The sequence below is a fragment of the Microtus oregoni genome, unplaced genomic scaffold (assembly GCF_018167655.1).
Source record: "Microtus oregoni isolate MIOR12 unplaced genomic scaffold, Mior012 000017F_ref0000208, whole genome shotgun sequence".
NCBI lineage: Eukaryota > Metazoa > Chordata > Mammalia > Rodentia > Cricetidae > Microtus > Microtus oregoni.
In genome coordinates, this window is record NW_024543076.1 from 10,313,277 (window position 1) to 10,333,012 (window position 19,736).

At 37.2% G+C, this 19,736-nt stretch overlaps 1 protein-coding gene across 5 annotated transcripts in view; it reads left to right on the forward strand.

Moving 5' to 3' along the window:
• Lingo2 (leucine rich repeat and Ig domain containing 2) overlaps positions 1–19,736 on the forward strand; it is a 1,050,166-nt gene that overhangs the window by 762,805 nt on the left and 267,625 nt on the right. For all 5 annotated transcript variants that reach the window (XM_041667315.1, XM_041667314.1, XM_041667313.1 and 2 more), the window contains one exon: positions 4,115–4,274. The gene's annotated coding sequence lies outside the window, so the exon portion shown is untranslated. The remainder of the gene's footprint in view (positions 1–4,114; positions 4,275–19,736) is intronic.

Below are 19,736 nucleotides of genomic sequence, written 5' to 3' on the forward strand. Positions count from 1 at the left end.
TCTTATTAATTTGCATATTCTCTCTGCCGTTTGATTAGTTTGGATAGGGGTTTATCAATTTTGTTGATTTTCTCTAGGAAGCAGCTTTTGGTTTCATTGATTCTTTAGATTGTTTTCTGTGTTTCTATTTTGTTGATTTCAGCCCTCAGTTTGATTATTTCCAGTCTTCTACTCCTCCTAGGTGAGTCTGCTTCTTTTTTTTCTAGAGCTTTCAGGTGGGCTGTTAAGTCACCAATGTGTTCTTTCTCTGTTTTCTTTAAGTGGGCACTTAGTGCTATGAACTTTCCTCTCAGGACTGTTTCATAGTGTCCCATAAGTTTGAGTAGGTTGTTTCTTTATTTTCATTGAATTCAAGGAAGACTTTGGTTTCTTTCTTTATTTCTCCCTTGATCCAGGTGTGGTTCAGTAGTTGACTGCTCAGTTTCCATGAGTTTGTAGGCTTTCTGGGGGTAGCATTGTTGTTGAATTCTAACTTTAATCCATGGTGGTCTGATAAGATGCATGAGGTTACGAATATTTTTTTATAACTGTGGAATTTTGCTTTGTTATCGAGTATGTGGTCAATTTTCGAGAAGGTTCCATGAGCTGCAGAGAAGAAGGTATATTTGGGTGGAATGTTCTATAGATGTCTGTTAAGTCCATTTGATTCATTACCTCCATTAATTCTCTTATTTCTCTGTTAGGTGTCTGTCTGATTGACCTGTCCATTGGTGAGAGAGGAGTGTTGAATTCTCCTACTATTAGTGTGTGCCATTTGATGGCAGCCTTGAGTTTTAGTAATGTTTCTTTCACGTACGTGGGTGCTTTTATATTAGGGGCATAGATATTCAGGATTGAGACTTCATCCTGATGAATTGTTCCTGTTATGAGTATAAAATGTCCCTCTCTATCTTTTCTGATTGATTTAAGTTTGAAGTCAACTTTGTTAGAAATTAGTATGGCCACACCTCCTTGTTTCTTGGGTCCATTTGCTTGATAAGCCTTTTCCTATCCCTTTACTCTGAGTAGGTGCCTGTCTTTGTGGTTGAGGTGTGTTTCTTGTAAACAGCAGAATGTTGGATTCTGTTTTCTTATCCAATCTTTTAGCCTGTGCCTTTTTATAGGTGAGTTGAGTCCATTGACATTAAGTGATATTAATGACCAGTGGTTGTTAACTCCGATCACTTTTTTAGTAGTAGGGTTTGTGTGTTTCCCTTCTTTGAGTTGTGCTGGTGAAGGGTCTCTAGATGTTTGAGTTATTGTGGTCATTGTTGGACTCCTTGGTTTGTGATTTTCCTTCTATTACTTTCTGTAAGGCTGGATTTGTGGCTACGTATTCTTTAAATTTGTTTTTATCCTGGAAGATTTTGTTTTCTCCATTTATAGTGAACAAAAGCTTGGCTGGGTAGAGTAGTCTGGGCTTGCTTCCATGGTCTCTTAGTTTCTGCAATACATCTATCCAGGACCTTCTGGCTTTCACGGTTTCCATAGAGAAGTCAGGTGTAAGTCTGATAGGTTTACCCTTATAAGTAACTTGACCCTTTTCCTTTGCATCTCTTAATATTCTTTCTTTATTCTGTATGTTTTGTGTTTTGATTATTATATGGCGAGGAGATGTTTTTTTGTTTTGTTTTTTGTTTTTTTTTTTTGTTTGTTTGTTTTGGTCCAGTCTATTCGGTGTTCTGTATGCTTCTTGAACCTTCAAAGGAATATCTTTCTTTAGGCTGGGAAAGTTTTCTTCTATAATTTTATTAAATATATTTTCTGGACCGTTGAGCTGTACTTCTTCTCTTTCTTCTATCCCAATTATTCTTAGGTTTGGTCTTTTTATTGTGTCCCAGATTTTCTGAATGTTTTGTGATGAGAATTTGTTGGTTTTGCTGTTTTCTTTGATCAGAGTGTTTATTTTCTCTATGGTATCTTCAGTGTCTGACATTCTTTCTTCTATCTCTTGTAATCTGTTGTTAGTACTTGTCTCTGTAGTTCCTGTTCGTTTACCCAGATTTCCCATCTCCATCCTTCCCTCGGTTTGTGTTTTCTTCATTGCTTCCATTTCATTCTTCAAGTCTTGAACCGCTTCCCTAACCTGTTTGATTGCTTTTTCTTGTTTCTCTTGGTTTTCTTGCGTGTCTTTGAGTGATTTATTCATTTCCTCTACCTTTTTGTTTGTAATCTCTAATTGTTTATGGCAGTTTTTCACCTCCTGTTTAAGGTCCTCTATTATTTTCATATAGTTCACTTTTGAGTCGATTTCTTCTAATTCTTCTGGAGTAGGGTGTACAATTCTTCTTATTTCGGGATCCCTGGATTCTGGTGGTGTCATGTTGCCTTTCAGGTTGTTGGAGGAATTCTTGCATTGACACCTTCCCATCTCTTCCTTCAAATGGAGCCAGGGGAGGCCTGATGTCTTGGTCCAGTCTTTGCTGTGATTGACTCTCTGGGTGTATCTCTTCAGTGTAGAAGCAGGAACCGTTCCCATCCAGATGAACTCCTCAGCACCAAAACATGGACGCCTGGTAGTCCAATGACCTGAGGACAAAAGGGGGAACTTGGGGGGCAGGGTGGTGACGAGTAGAACACAGGATACCCTGCCGCACAGGCTGAAGGTGCATGTGCTCCCTTACCGGGGGTCCTTGAGGCCTGCCCCTTAGGTAGGCTCTCACCACTCTGGGTGGGTAGCCTTAGTGTAGGAGCAGAAAACTGTTCCGGAGCAAAGGACCTTGCAGAAAAGTAAGACTTGGGGGGGGGGGGGGGGGCTCGTGTGTAAGAAAGACAGCCCTGCAGAAGGAGCTGGGGGAGGGGGGTTTGTGCTCTCTTCCAGGACAATCCGCCCCTGGATAGCACACACTCACCTGTCCAGAAGGGATTCCTTAGCAACTCCCTAAATTCTTAAAACACTTTAAATGCCATATTCTGTAGTTTGAAAGATTTGAAGAATACCCATCCATCTGAAATACAACTCTGTACATCTAGAGAATCTAACTAACATGACTACAAGTTTGACTATTATAGATGACTCTCTATTTACCTATATTTCTTAATTATGCATTACATTTTTTTAATGAGCTGGACAAACACAATACCTTAATCAAGATCAGAAATATATATATATATATATATATATATATATATATATATATATATAAATCAACCATAAATTTGTATCAATAGACCAAGATTCATACCAATGCAAATCTCTATAGCACTAGAGAGGACTATAAAATGAGAGGAGACAGATATCAGTCTCACTCTGAAATTAACTTAAAGGCAGGATCGCCATTTTCAGACTAAGGTAGAGGTAAGAGCCAGAGCCTGGATGCTTTGCTTTTCAGGTCTTAAAACTGAACTCCAGTTTCTATCTCTGAAATTAATCATGCATTTATTTATGTATTTAGACATCAGACTTTAGTGGTTGGATCATTAAATATGTGATTGATTGCTCCCAACAGTTATATGATTACTTTCTTAGGATCCAGCCATCCCTTATTGTAGAGATGCTGACTCCAGGATGTTCAATCTCTTTCTTATATTGTCATCTATATCTTAACATGGATAGTAGGGGCTACTAAATTTACAATAATATTTCATATTTTCTACTCAAGAGTCTCTATCACACATTTTGTTTAAACGGCGACCTAGTTTTTCTACTAGAAATGCTGACTTTATGTGGAATAAGAGAACTCACAAAATATACTATGTTTGGTACATATCATCATGTAAACTCTGCTGTTGCTGCTAAAGGGATTTTTTCTGTGGTCTCTCAATGCTCAATTACCTGAAAGTATTATGGGCAAAATCAGAAAATACTCTGAGTACTGGAGGTGGTCAGTTACATGAAGGTTAAGATATATTTAATAGTATGAATGAGTTTTAATATTAATGGCATTGATTAATACTTGTAGCCTGAGTAGGTCAATGAAAACATGGAAAGGAAAATGTGCTCTGCATGTACACCTCTTGAAAAGCACACACTTCAGCCTTCCAACTTTGTGTTTCTCAGTATCCTGAGTGGCATTTATAGTCCCTTCCACACTACTTTATGATTCCCTTGTTGACTGAGTAGCGAATGCCCCCAGTCCTAAGCTGTGGCTCACCATTTTTCAATTTTAATGAAGAAATGTCTTGTTTGTTCCAGGCATGTTTCAAGAAACTGGCTTGTGGGACTTTGAGAGACGCTACTACCTGTGACACGCTGGAAGTACCATGATCAACTACTCGGTTTGGATTTCACCCAGTGGCCATGAGCTTTGTGTGGTAGACAGCAGGGGTTGGATTTTTAAAAAAGAGCAAACCAGGTAAGGTGTGAGGCAGACATATGCTCGTTCATCACTTGCTCCAAGGGCTTTGGTATGCTTCCAGGAGGTACTGAATAATGTATAGCTTTGCAATTTGTTTTCTAAGTCCACTGAAGAGGTTGTTGAAGAATGGGACTTCTTTGCTTCACAATGTATACAGTCAGAATTGAGACTTTTTCTCTTAAGGGAAGCAAGGAGCTGTTGTAAGGTGTCCATTAAGCATGCTCAAATATACTCTAGATTTTAATTTAATATAATAGTCAAAACTTGTAGGTGACATATATTTCCTCTGTGAGTAGTTATTCTGAACTCTAATGACATCAGCAATCATATTTCTGAGGGTGCAGGAGGGAAAGTGTTGACTTGACATATTCATATTATATACAACGTAGAAACATGAATATGATTTCACGTTATGTGATTCTATAAACATTATTTATGCTTGCTTCAATTCAGAAAATTATATCATCATTCTTGCTTTTATTTCTTTGAAGATATTTATTGTTCTGACTTTTATTCATATAGTACCTAAAATGATGATGCATACTCAGATTGGATTGCTTCAAAAATATCCAAGAAGCTCATTCAAATCTTAGCTAATTTTTGGGTTTAACTCTGGAAACTGCTAATTATTACCCATGATTTACTTAGCTTTTATTGTAATGCTTACATGTTAGACTCTCTGGTTTTTAAGCTTGCTTTTGATGAATACAAAGTGAGAGTTATCAAATTGTGCTTGTTTTAGTATTTTCAACAAATAAGAATTCATATCAAAACTTCAAAGTTGTAAAGGAGAATATTGAAAGGGAAATAAAATTGTTTATTTTCAAGAAAAATACGCATGTAATAATCCAATTAGTCATTATCTTTCCAAAAAGGGAGAGATCACTGTTATTTGTAAAGTTTACTTTCGTTCTGGAGGATATTTCATTTCTGAGTTGCAAAAGTAGTTTTTTGGGGGAAGAGGTGCAGTAAGCAATTTGATCCAAGTGTTATAAGGAAGCAGCCTCCCTTCTCACAGTCCTTTGAAGTAAATGTTGTTAGTTACAGCAGACAGGGATAACACTTTCACAGTAGTGTATGAAAATAGAGTTTATAGGTATCCTCTAAAACACATTTTCAGTGAGAATTAACTATTTTTACAAGGAGCAGAAAATACACAAATTGCAGTTTTATCATTTGCATTAATATTATAGTCATTTTGTTTTCATCTGTCTGAATGGCGGTTACCTGATTTCATTGTGGCACAATTTACTACGTAAAAAGTGTCTGAGTTCTGTCTTTTCCGCATCTCTTTCTATTCATTGCTGGATGAAGCCTCTCTAGTGACAATTGCTTGAGGCATCAATCATGGTCATCTTTCTGGGTTTGGCTTACCTCGCTCTGAATAATTCTTTCTAGGTTTTTCTAGGAGCCAGCGGGGTCAAGAACATCATTAGAAAACTTGTACAGTCAATTAACCTGGACTCATAGGGGATCACAGAGACTGAATCAACTATGGGGGAGCCTGCATGGGACTGACCTAGGCCCTCTGCATATATGTTAAAGTTTTGTAGCTGGGCCCTCTTGTGGAACTCCTAATGCTCAGAATAGGGGGGAGAGGTGCCTTGTCTTACTGCACCTTGATATTCTGTGCTTTGCTGATATCCATGGAAAGCCTGCCATTTTCTGAGTAGAAAAAGAGGAGAGTGGATGGGAGAGTCAAGGGGAGGTGGTGAGGAGGAACTGGGCAGAGAAGAAAGAGGGAAAAATGTTGTCAGGATGTAAAAACGTGTGAGGGGAGTCAAGGTTTCCAAGGTCTATTTCTAAAATGTTTATAACAAAGTCATGAGATTTTGCTTGATTTGTAAGCTTAGAAGCAATTTTTCTTCCTTAAAGCACTCTTAAAGGAAAGGTATGCCTAACTGAGGATTATATTACTGTATGAATCTATTACTATATGAATCTATATATTACAATATGAATCTCTATATTACTGATCCTCTGCTGGAACAGAGAACAGCAACCGAATTCCACAGCTGGAAAAGAGAGCGGCCATGTGCTTTACATCAGCATAAATAGAAGAGGCCACGCCCAAGTGGGCAGGTAACTAAAGGTACTGGCTGTAGGATTTCCTACAGCATATATGTTTGAGCATAGGCAGCTTATTATGCTATAAGGAGAGGATATGAAAGGTGAGATTGTTTTCCAAATGACTTTCAATAACAGTTTACCGCATGTGATGGGATATGGAATCTCCAAGGCAGACCATGAAAGACATTTGGGTTTCCTCTATATGCAGTGCATCTGTCCTGCGCTCGGTGCATTTCCTCGCATGCTGAGGCCTTCTGACATATAATCTTCAAAGTTTAGTGGGGCAGTTGATCTAGCATGAACTTAAATGCTTCCTGGTGGCATGTATATGTCCTCCAAACATTCCTCAAATGCCTAACCCATGTACAACAATATGTATCCAGAATAAATTAATAACCCTCTCTTGTAGTTCCATCAAGTAGTTTATTTCTCCAAAAGTAGACAGAGAGACAAGCATACCAAAATACATCAGACATACGAAAAGCTCATTTTAAAAAACTATGTTAAAACAGTTAGTGAAATGTCTGTCCATACATTGATCTAGATTGTGTAGTTAGACTTTCTTGTTGATTATCAGTAATGACATGGAGACTTATTAATTACAAAAGTTTGGTCTTAAGCTTGAGCTTGTTCCCAATTAACTCGTATAATTTAAACTAATCTTTTCTGTTAATCTAAATTTTACGACGTGACTTTTACCTCTCTCCTATTCTGTATGTCTGACTAGCTCCAAGTCTCGCTGGCATCCCTCACAAGACTAGAGTCACCCTGAGTTCCTTCCATGCCCCAGGAGTCCCGCCTATTTACTCCTGTTTAGCTCTTGGCCTTTCAGTTCTTTATTAAACCAATCAGAAGATGCCTTGGCAAAGATACATCTTCACAGTGTACAGAAGTTTATCACACAGCATGGTTTTGAACATACAGGGTTGTTAAAAGGTTTTAAAATAGAAAAGTCATGTTAGCCACCTTACTAAAGAGTGGAAAGAATAATGGGTGGTAAATAATCGTGAAATCACAGCAGTCTGGCAATTTCAATATAGTGTTAAAATGATCATCATGTCTGAAGAATGAACACATGATCCTGGAGCATAGGACGAGAGGGAAGACGACACATAAGTCGTGGCTGTGCTTAAGGCATTTGTACGTATGGTAAAAATAAAATATAAATTAATACAACCCAACTTACACTTTCAAATATATTCTGGCGAAGGGTAGAATGGAGGCATGAAAGGTGTGTGTAGAGAGGAAAAACAAAGGATGTTCAAGTCCTTCACTGCAGAACCTGTGTATGTAATAACCGACTGCATCACAGCAGCTAAAACATGCCTGGTTACCAGTGCTTCCCTATTCTGATAATTGCAAACTAAATGAATGTCTTTCTGTGAAAGTTGATATATTCCTACATCTCCAATTTTAACATGTTTAGGAATAATTTTAAAATGCTTCCCAAAAAAAGCAGGGATTTTGACTGCCTTGCTTTCATCACACTCATGGGCACCGATGCACAGAAACACACAAACTCTGAGTATGTGCTTCAAATTTAACCTCAGCTCCTCCGCCTGAAATTTATGCTTCAATTAAGATGGGGGCAGCTGCTACGTACTTTATTTTCCCTTTGAGACTTTTATCTCTCAGGCTTTATCCCTTCCTTCATCATTTTATCATCACATCCATCACTGTGCTTCGTTCCTCAGGAGTCCCGCATGCACGGCAGGCACATTTTTATGGCCAGAAAGCAAACCTACTCTACTTAGCATGTACTGCTTACTTAAACCCAATTAAGTAATTCTGCTGAAACCATCACATCCTCCCTACCACAATGAGCATTTGGTGAAAATAATAGGGAACACATGAACACTGTGGAAGTCGTGGGGAAAGAACAGTGAAAATACACAGCACAGAAAGGTCACTACCAGTCTATCCTTCCTTTGTGCAATCCTCAATGAGCCAGGGCACATTAACACCTCCAGCAGAGGAACTTCAAACCTTGCAACATCACCTTTACTCCAGTTATTTAATTGGAAATTACCATAGCTGCAAATCTCCTCTCAACTATACCGCAGTCAGGGTATTTGTGTATCTATTTTTAGGTGTGTTCTTTGACAGACAGTCCTGGTAAAATCTAGCAGCTTTCCTCTAAATATACAGTTATGGAAATATTGGTCTTATTCCTTGAAATGCAGAGCTTCATGGCTAAAATCCTGTAACACTCTTCCTTAATGCCTAATTCCAGAGTCACATATCTATGCACTGGCTGTGCCCAATGACGGACTGACTGAAGGAATGTTCAAAACCTGATTTTTATTGTTGTTTTTGTTTTGTTTTAACAGTAGACAACATATGTCTTCTTTGTTGGTTGGCAGGGATATTTTTCCTCTTGTATCTGGAAGTAAATAAAATGGTCAAGGGTTTTCTCCGTGTTGTAAAGGCTTAGTTAATTGTCGTCGTTGTTTTGTTTCGTAGTCATTATTACTGTTCACTTTTAATTTCTGGGTTCTTTTAAAGAAATCTTTGTTGAGTTCTGTAAACTTCCTATTGAAGATGGTAGTAGTTTTGTAAATCATGGTTATGGTTATGGCTTTGAGGGAGTGTTTTGTTTAACAACCTATTACTATTCATATTATAAGCATATTTCTGAGTGACTGTAATATCATTTCTTTACAATTAGAGATTACACAAATGCTTTTTCTTACCAAATTAGTGTTTAGAGTCAATAAAACTCATTGAAACCGTCTAAATGATGTGTTCACAACTTATGGGCCTGTTCCACAATTCTCTGATCCAGAAATATAAGTCTAATGTATGTACATAGAGACAGCATTTGGAGTCTCTGATTTCAATTAAGCCCAAATCTATCAACAGTCCTCTGTTTTTTTTAAACTAAATACAAAAGATAACTGTTAATAAATTTGAAATGAAAAATAAAAAAAAGAATTAAAACTGCATTCATCATAGTCAAATAACACTTTAAAAATAGTTTTATGATTAATTTCATATGTCAGTTAAGACAGTACAAGAAGAACAATAGAGATAAATCTAAGATAAATGACTGAATAACTTGCCTGAGCATTGGAGACCTTTGGTAGTATGCAGTTCCAATCTTTTTAATGAACATAGTTACATTACCAAGGAGATGATGCAGGAGACTGTAGATCAGAATGGTTTGCGGAGGTGAAGAGTGAATTAACAAAAACTGAATCAATGGACCTTCTAGGATTGGAAAAAATGGGTGTCCATGACAAACCAACACTGGAGAGTCACCCATCTTCCCTTAGAAGCTTATGTCCTGAGGGCAGAAGGAGCTGGTACTCATGAGGAACTGGCCATGCTTGTGAAAAGGGGATAGTGTTGAGGGATTAAAAACCAAGCAGTCATGCTAGGGGCAAACAGTCTGATAAAATATGTGCAAGAGCTTTTGGACCAAGGGGTAGGAAATTGCTGAGTGAGAAAATTGAGCATTTTATTAGAAAGGATTTATTCATTGAGGTTTAACGAGAAATTGCCATATGGCTCCTGAGAATCTTTATAAAGTCTCGTCTGCAGAAATATGGAGGGGACAATAACCAGACTAAATAAATCATGTCTCTTTCCATTGACTCTAATGTGGTAATCAAATAATAATAATAAACACCAAATATTAAATATTAGTTCTGTGTGAATCTATATTTTCCCTGCAATGAGGAATAGTTATAGCCCCTTTGCAACAAGAAGCTCCAAAATATGATAATACGTTACAAAGGCACACAGCTAACATATAAGATTATTCTCCAAAGATCTGGTCGTTATAAAAATCCTATGAGGTTTTCATATCATTTTGGTTCTCTGGTTTTAAACTAACAATCCAATCTGTTTTCCAATATATGTGCTTACAGTTCACTTTTGTACATGACAAATTGATATAATGCCGTGTACCTTTCTGCTTCTACTTCTGTGTGTATTTATATATCTGTGTGTGTGTGTGTGTGTGTGTGTGTGTGTGTGTGTGTGTGTGTGTGCAGGGCTTGCTTTGAAGGGTTTTGCTTTGCAAAACAAGTTTCTAGTGCTTATTTTGTGGGAAGGTCCATTATTACTAGGAAAGCAATGCACAGTGATTCTCACCAAATGTTTTCTGATGGCACTGCCGACCATCATCTGTGTTTGTATTGTGAACTGGCCAGATACACTTTCTCTTCGGCTGCTGTCATTAACTTGCCTCTCCCTTTCCTCCTCACTTTCCTTCTCTTCTCCCCGCCTCCTCCAGAACCTCTTATCTTTCATCTACAGCTCCACCTGTAGACATACCAACATGTTTTGCTATGGGCTTCCTGTGTTTAAATCTAAGCCAAACAGCCAGGCGATAATGGTGCATGCCTTTAATCCCAGCACTCTGAAGTTAGAGACAGGCATATCTCTGTGAGTTTGAGGCCAGCCTAGTCTACCAAGTAAGTTCCAGGACAGGCTCCAAAGCTACAGAAAAAGCCTATCTTGAAAAAAAAAGCAAGCAAACAAACAAAAAATATAAGTCAATCATCAACTACAGTAGCATACCCCCCTTGAAATATGAAAGCAATTGATTAACTTAAAATTTTCTTTTATGTTAAAGATAATTCAGGCCAATGTTTTCTTCCCTTTCTACTTTTGACCACAGAGAGATAATCATTTTAAGTAGTTTATAGAGACTGAGTTCATTTCCAGGAGAAATTCCCTTAAGAAGGGAAGCTCTACTTTCATAATAATTTTTCAGAGACATAGTCTGGAGATATAGTCCAAACTAGTCTTGAGTCTACTATGAAACCTAGGCTGACATTGAATTTGCAGCAACCCTTCTACCTCAGTGTCATGACTTACACAATCTTAATCATAAAATTCAATATTCAAGGTGCAGTTCATATGTCCAGGTACAGGCTAATTCCCAAACCACAGCCAGTTGTGTCAGCTGCAACATGAGCACCAAGACATTTGATGTAGCTTTGTTGAACAGACTCCAGGCCGAGGGTAACAGCTTCAGACTGTCTATTTTTCTTACAGATAGACTCAAGACAAGTTTTATCTTAAATAGCAACCTTATTTTTAAGTACTTTATGAAACCAATAACAATTTGAATGCACTTGCAACATTATAGAGAGGCATTACTGAATCTGTCAATCAGGGCAGAAAGCACAGCTAAACAGATTCAAGAAAGGTGTGATACTGGGCCAGAACTTCCGTAAAATCTTGTGAAGGTTGAGGGCCCCCAGATTGACCTTAATGCAAGTGTAATATATCACAGGAAGAGCAAAGAAGTTGTGTGATTTCTTAACAAGGATATAGTTAGTGCAGGGGTAGAAAAGAATGTGGTTTAGGAGAGAAAAGCTGTGTCCATTTGATTTTATGGGAGCATATATTTTCAAAGGCAGGTACAGAACAAAAGAATATATTTGGGCGAAAAATTTGGGAAGTCAACACATGTCCGGGTAAAGAATCTAGATGCAAATTTTGAATCCATTCTATAGAGACCAATTGAAATGTTTGGTTTCTAGGAAATACGTATATGCTCCAAAAAAACTCTAAATCAAATAAGCTTAGCTTTTGCAAATTATTCATATTGTAATATACTCAGTGAATAGCTAAAAGGGGATCAGTCACTGATAAGGGTAGGATATGTTTGAACTGAACGTCTAAATGACGTTTGGAAATTTGTCAGAAGAAATATCTGTTTAGAGTTAAGAGAGGCAACCGGGAGAGTGCAACCATGAGGCTTGGGTGAAAAGCTGCAGGTTTAACGCTCTTATATTTTTATTCAGACTTTATATGAAGTCATGATGTGTTGGCATATGCCAGTCTTAACCATGGGAAATTATGCCTTCAGAAAGCCTTCATAATAGACCTCAAGTACACACCCTCTTCCAACAGTAACACAGTCTCTGTTGCAGTTGCTACCACTACAGCAGAGATGCTGTTGCTCATGGAACCAAGGAGAGGCTGGGTCACTCAGTATAGCAATACCATATATTTTATCAGTTTGGGGGAGCCTAAAATGAGCTAAATTCTATTGCTGATATTTTTATGGTATTTCATGAATACTTCAGAATTAACATAGACAAAACTGAAATATCGTCACTCTTTTTTAACGTGTCTATCTGAGAACCTTGCTGTCTCTCTCTGTGTGGTTTTCACATTTCTTTTGTAATTTCCACCTTCTTCCCCAGCTTCGGTGCCACACCCATATTTTGGACACCATATTTTAACACCTAGATTCATTTGGTAGTTTTCTCCTTTAAAACTAATTTTCCTATCTAGCAGATACCAGGATGTGTCTCTTTACATGGAAGGATCTAAGAAAAATTATAGTCAACAGAGAGTGATTTATAAAGTGTGTGTGTGTGTGTGTGTGTGTGTGTGTGTGTGTGTAGAGGAAGAGACAGACAGACAGACAGAGACAGAGACAGAGAAAACATTCTTTCCAGTCGTGATTTTTTAATGTCTCTCCCTGACTTCAGATTTGTTGATCATCTGTTCAAAGCCCACATTAAAAGTCATTGTCATGCCCTGAAGGATGAAGTGTTTAAATCTGAATGCAGTATGGCAAGTTTATATGATCAAACATTTTATCTCTTGGAGCTCATAATTTCTTTTTATCTTTCTTAGTTTTAGCCTCTGTTCCTACACATTGTTTGTCCTCCCTTGCTGTGATATGAAGTTCTTATTTCCTCTTTTTTCTTTACTAAAACAGTGTCCACTACCTATCTTTCTCTCACCAGAAAGTGAGTCCTCAAAGGTAAGCTGCAGTTCCGATTCATCTTTGCTTTCCCAGGACATTTATATCTCATATCTGGCACATATAATTGAACATATGCCTTCTCTTCTAAGTCATTTCGAGATTAACTCATACCATTCTTCAAAGATTTTGATGAGTAGAAATCAAATCCTAATATCCGTGTTGTGTTTACTTAACTGAAATGCCATTATGGGATGTGAGAAAAGAACAGTGAGTTCTAGAAAGTTAAGTAGAAATATTGTAGGCTGGCAAATATGATTTAATTGATCAGCCCTGGAAACGCAACTCCATCTCCTCTACTGAAAATACTACAGGAGGTATCAATGAGACTCAAAATGTGACTCTATAAAAATCACAGAATTTTATATGAGCAATTAAATTTGTTTGAAAAACTGTTAGAAACATTTTTTGTTTTAATTGCATTTTGATTTCACTGACTGAAACTAAGCTAGGCTTTAAAGATCAGTGTGTTTATTTATTTATTTATTTATTTATGAAAGATTTCTGTCTCTTCCCTGCCACCACCTCCCATATCCCTCCCCCTCCCCCAATCAACTCCCCCTCTCTCATCAGCCTGAAGAGCAGACCAGGTTCCCTGCCCTGTGGGAAGTCCAAGGACCTCGCACTTCCTTCCAGGTCTAGTAAGGTGAGCATCCAATCAGCCTAGGCTCCCACAAAGCCAGTTTGTGCAGCAGGATCAAACCCCAGTGTCATTGTTCTTGACTTCTCAGTAGTCCTCATTGTCCGCTATGTTCAGCGAGTCCGGTTTTATCTCAGGCTTTTTTAGACCCAGTCCAGCTGGCCTTGGTGAGTTCCCAATAGAACATCCCCATTGTCTCAGTGTGTGGGTGTTTTGTTTAATATATTCTACTTGAATTTAACATAGCCAGTATCACATATTTGTTCCCTCTTTCTAGACAGTTGAAAACCATAAATAATAAAACCCTACAATGTGAGTTATGTCTGTGAACAAGTTTGCTGTCATCACCCCATGACTTAAGTGAAGTATAAAGTATACCTAAGGTTTCACTGGTCTTTCATGCCATTTGTCCTTACTTGGCAACTAAAATATGAAAGTATAATGCATAGCACCATAGTTGTCACTAAAGCAATCTATAAATAATGGAATGCAGTTAGCTAGTTTTTGGAAGTTTTCTTGTAAGTAAAAGGGTACATAGTGGAGGTTAAGGTATATATTTCATTGGCTAAAAGTGCATGCATGAAGCTAGGAGAACACCCCCCCCCAGCATTCACAAATACACTCTCACACCCTGTAATGAGTGTGCCATATGAATATATAAATACAATGTAGGAGGAGGGCCTGCTTCTTCATCCCAGCCGCCCGGCTAACCTAGCCCACAAATAATAACACAGAAAACTGTATTACTTAAATCACCGCTTGACCCATTAGCTCTAGCTTCTTATTGGCTAACTCTTACATCTTAACTTAACCCATTTCTATTCATCTGTATATCACCACGAGGTCGTGGCCACCAGCAAAGTTTCAGCATGTCTATCTCCAGCATTGGTGGTTCCATGGTGGCTCCTTTACTCTGCCTTTTTCCTACCAGCATTAATTTCCATCTTCCCCACCTACCTAAGTTCTGCCCTATCAACAGGTCAAGGCAGTTTCTTTATTCATTAATGGTAATCACACCACACAGAGGTAACTCCAACATCACAGCAATATATAGCAAAATAAGTTTCACTGTTAAATGGTGAAACTTCAGAAAGGGAAAAGGTAGGCAGGAATGCCTGACCAAGAATTCTGATAGCTGATATGATGTTCCTTTACCTATAATGGGGATGTGTACCAGTAAATCATTGCAAGGTGAAAGTATTAGGTGTTTTTATTAAGGTATTTCATATACCTCTCCTGTTGAACATCAAAGCTTAGCAACAGTACACTCTAGAGTATTGGGTATTTCCTCTTGTGGTCACCTGGCTAAGTAGGTGTTGCAGCTATCTACTGCTGTGAAGGATCTCCAGAGTACTGTATTGTGTGTCCATACCCTGGGAAAGCATCCAAACTCAAATCTCTTGGGCCAGCTAAATAGATTAATGGATAAAGATGCTTCCTTCTGAGAATTGTGACCTAAGTTCAATTCCCAAAATCCATCCACATGGTAAAGGAGAGAAACAACTCCCATAATTTGTTCTCTGTTTTACACACACACACACACACACAAACACTAAATAAATAAATGCTAAAACATTCTGAGTATCATTTCTGTTCTATTGAATTCATATCATTTTGCTTTTCACATCGTTGAGAAAGTGAAAATTGTAAATTTAAATATCTGAAGTTGGGACTGAATGACTCACTGCTTCCTAATAATTTCCTACCCTAATCCTGAATACCACTAGGATATAGTTATTGAAATTTAGATGTGCAAATATGATATTGCATAAAGAAAGGGAGCACAGTTATCACAGAAAAGTGTGCAAGCTAACTTTGAATACTTTTTATTTGAAAACTAGCATTTATTTCCAGGTCTGAAGATATAGAAAAATAATAATAGCATGCTTCTCTAGCAGAAAAGGTAATGTTTTTTTCTCCATCTGATCTTTCATCAAACAGAATTCTTAATCAGGATTTGGAGAACTTCCACCATTACTATCTAGAGAAAGGCAGTAAATCACGATTCGATTTCGTTTCTCTTGAAATCTTATCATCGTTCTCCCATGAGTGATAGTTGTCTCTCTCCTGTGAGCTATGACCTATAGCTCACCCTTGTCCACATAATTCATTTAATGCTGAATGACTTGTATCTTAGAAATATCTGTTTCAAACCATGGCTTTTAATTAATCAGAAAGTAATTGCATTGAATACCATTCTAGGTGTCAAGTGTAATCATATTCTACCCTGGTGAGTCTGTGTCTGGCCTGCTTTGTGAAATTTAATCAGAACTCTGATTTGCATAGGACTCCAGGATGCTCACTACAGTTTTCCCAAAGGTTGTGTTATAAAGATCAATAGAAAATTCAGCTTCCCTTGAATATATGCTTATTGCTTCTTGTTTGGAGACAGTTATAGATTCAAGAAAGCATTTTACATTCAGAAATCCAGAAACCTCTGAGTATCTCAGAGGCATGGAGAGAAGATAACCACACATCCAAACTACTTAATTCTAGATTATATCAGATGATAACTTCTGCTGAGTGCTCATAGGATGTTATTGTGCAGTGAGAAACGAACACTATTTGGATTTCATTTTTTTCTATACTATTTGCTATGCAAAGTTATTTTTCCTTTCCTCATTAGACCTTATGCATCTTAAGATCAAACACTGATTTTTATCTCACTTTTAAATAAGTCCCTGGAAAGTGGCGGCATTAATTGTGTAAATGAAAACATGCTTAACAGTATCTAGCAATCCTTTGATTTCTATATTGATAAATAAATTAATTGCTTGATAAGATAGTGATATGCAAATGGAATTCATCACAATAGAAATGATTTGTCAATGGGCCATTAGATGATTAAAGGACTTACTTTCTTCATATTTTAAGAACTGAACTTCACATTTGAGCACTCTATTGAAACATTGAAAGTATTAACTTCCTTGCAAAGACACTGAAACCGTATACATAAATAATTTGTAAAAATAAAGTTATCTTCCTGCTGGCAAAGCATAGCCTGTGTAGTGTGCTTTGGTGTGTGGCAATATTAGCACATGTTGTACATGTATCTGCTTTTACCTTCCCTCTTTTTGGGTCATACTGTGTGTGCTTAGAAGAAATTAAATTAAGTAGAACACATCATTTTCAGAGTTTGCAGTTTGGTTCAGGAGTTTGTACATTTGAATGGAATTCATTTAAAAAAGGATTTTTGAACATAGCTATACTAATGATTGTGTTGTTTGGTTTTAGTGCTGGTTATACAATAAGTGTATAAGTGGTGTGGTTGTTGTTACATAAGGAAATAAATAGCAGTTTTTGATATTATAACCTGAAGCAGAATGGAGAAGAATTATTTAGTGATGTCTGAGAATATACTAGAGGAACTTAACTAATTTGTTGTTATAAGACAGAAAAGTCACTGCAGAAACCCAGGCTCAGAGATGGCACATTGAAATTTCTAATCTTGCCTCAGATAAATAAAAATAGTTCATTTCTTCCAGAATTGTATCTACTGTACCCATCAAGGAAATGGGTAGCACACCATGTGAGTTTACTACTAGACATATATCAGATTAAGTGGCATTACTATGCATCCAGGTCACCTCGATGTCTCATTTTCAAACATTTTCCACCTCAGCACTAAAGAAGAGCAGAAAGGTCTTGTCAAAACTGCAATGAATTTGAATGAAAGCATATAAAAAATATTCATGCAAAGATAACCTCCAAATGATCCAATGACCTCATCAGTAGTTTCCTGAGCTTGTTTACAAGAGCTTAAATTAATGACTCTATGATATTTTGGGGTCCTTGTCATATCTGTGTTTCCCTATTACCTTGTTTGTATTTGTTGTAAATCTTAAGGTGTTTATTACACCTTTGAATATAGTGAGATATCTTGTTAGAATAAAGTGTATTTTGACACTGAATTATAATACTGACAGTATATTCCAGTCTGTGTTGAAGTTTGGGATATGTAGATATAACAAAAAATGCTTTCCCATGAATAAATTAGTCTTTTCTACACATTACTTTTACATTATCTTCAAATGTCCATTCTTCATCACTTATCCTTGTGTTCAAATTATTTGAATTGTTTTCTCACTCCACTAACTTTCCTGAGAAAATCACTTACAAACAATAGTAAAATCTTCTATTTTGTGACACTGTGCATTGCTTTTCCAGGTTTGTTGTATTTGTTTCACAGTCTTAATACAACTTACTATCTGGGGCAGAAACAGTATAGAACCACATAAAAAGGCTCAGTTCTAAAACATAGGAGTAAGTAAGTACAGATAACACCATGAGTGATGTGAATAGTTGAAATCAAAGATTATACCTAAACCAATTTACTCAGCATCTTTTTGAGGAGGTCTTCCAGATCATTGAAATTTTAAGAAGTAAAGAGGGCTCTGAGAAGTTTTCAAGAGCAAAGAATATAAACAAAAGGACCCAAGCCAGCAGAAAACCTGTACCTGTTGCAAGATATTTGAATACACTGTGTGAAGATATGTCACTGTGATTGGTTTATAAAAAGTTAAGTGGCAAATAACTAGACAAGAAGTGAATGTGGGACTTCCAGACTGAGAGAGCTCTGGCAAGAAGAAAGGGAGAGTCACCAACCATACCCACAGGTATCAGTACAAGTGGGAGGAGTGATAAAAGTCACAAGCCACTTGGCAGCACAGAGCCTAATAGAAATGGGTTCATCTTAGTTATAAGAGCTAGTTAGAAACGAACCAAAGCTAAGGCCAATAATAACAATAAGAAGTCTCCATGTCCTTATTTGGGAGCTGGCTGGAGGGACAGATAAAGATCCATTACACATAATCTATATTTTTTTCCTGTATATTTACAGGAAAAGGGATTTGATGAGCTGGTCGAATTTGTCCCTAATATAACACTTGTTTACATCACCGATGTGGATCAAGTTTTGTGGAAGAAAGAACATGGAGAATCAGAGGTGAAGTTAAAGGGTACTACTGCACTTGCCTGGCACTTAGAAGACCCTACATTCAATCCCAGTATGGTCCCATTCTCAAATACATATCCCTTATGCATATTACATACATACACACACACATACACACATCAATACATACATGCACATAAATAGCTAAAAGATAGATAGATAGATAGATAGATAGATAGATAGATAGATAATAGATATATGGAGATCTCCATTCTCAGTATCTTCTCTGCACCTCAAGTCTTGTCACACTCAACCCGTAGTGTTGGCCATTTGAAGGTAAGTGGTGCTTTTTGTCCCCATAGCTCCCGTTAGGGATCTAACAGCTGTGGTTGGTACCCTTGCTGAGGAAATAAATTTTAAGCTTGCTATCTGGCAGATGATACTCAATACCTTACGAGAAGACCACAGGATATTCAATAAGACTATTCTCTGGTAAAGGATGCTGGAAACTATTCACTGAGGTACAGTTACAGCTAAATCATTAAATTCTAGTTTGTTGTTTGTAATGTCTCCCATTGTATAAGAGAATATTGAAGTTCTACACTCTTTTCTGAGGGCTCATGAAATTACCTTGATAGTCCTTTGATGACCTGCTACTTAGCTGTTTGGGGCCCAGGGTATTCCTGACCTTCTGGAACAGTGTTTACTATCAGGGGCTTAGGAATCAAGATACTAAATGGGACATTGTTCTTTAGCAAAACTACCAGAAATGTTTGTGACTTCATTTTTCTTCAAGTTTTATTAGCATTATCTTAAAAAAATAGTGTGCTTTTTGCCTTGTCGGAATTGGACTCTTACAACTCTTTAAATGGTGTGAATAGGGCAAAGAAGAGACTCACTGGTTGAACTCCAGAGCAGGACAGTATAAGTAGGTAAGAAAGAAATAGTCTTCAAGAATAAAAAAAAAAAACCATAGTCAGCCTATGTTATTGATAAGGGCCAAATGGTTATTCAAGACGATTTTATGGTTTTTTACAGAAATTATAAAAATAAATACTTTTGATTGACTAATAAACTGAGTGAAAAAGAAAAGTCTAGAGTCAATAGGGAGATCTCTAT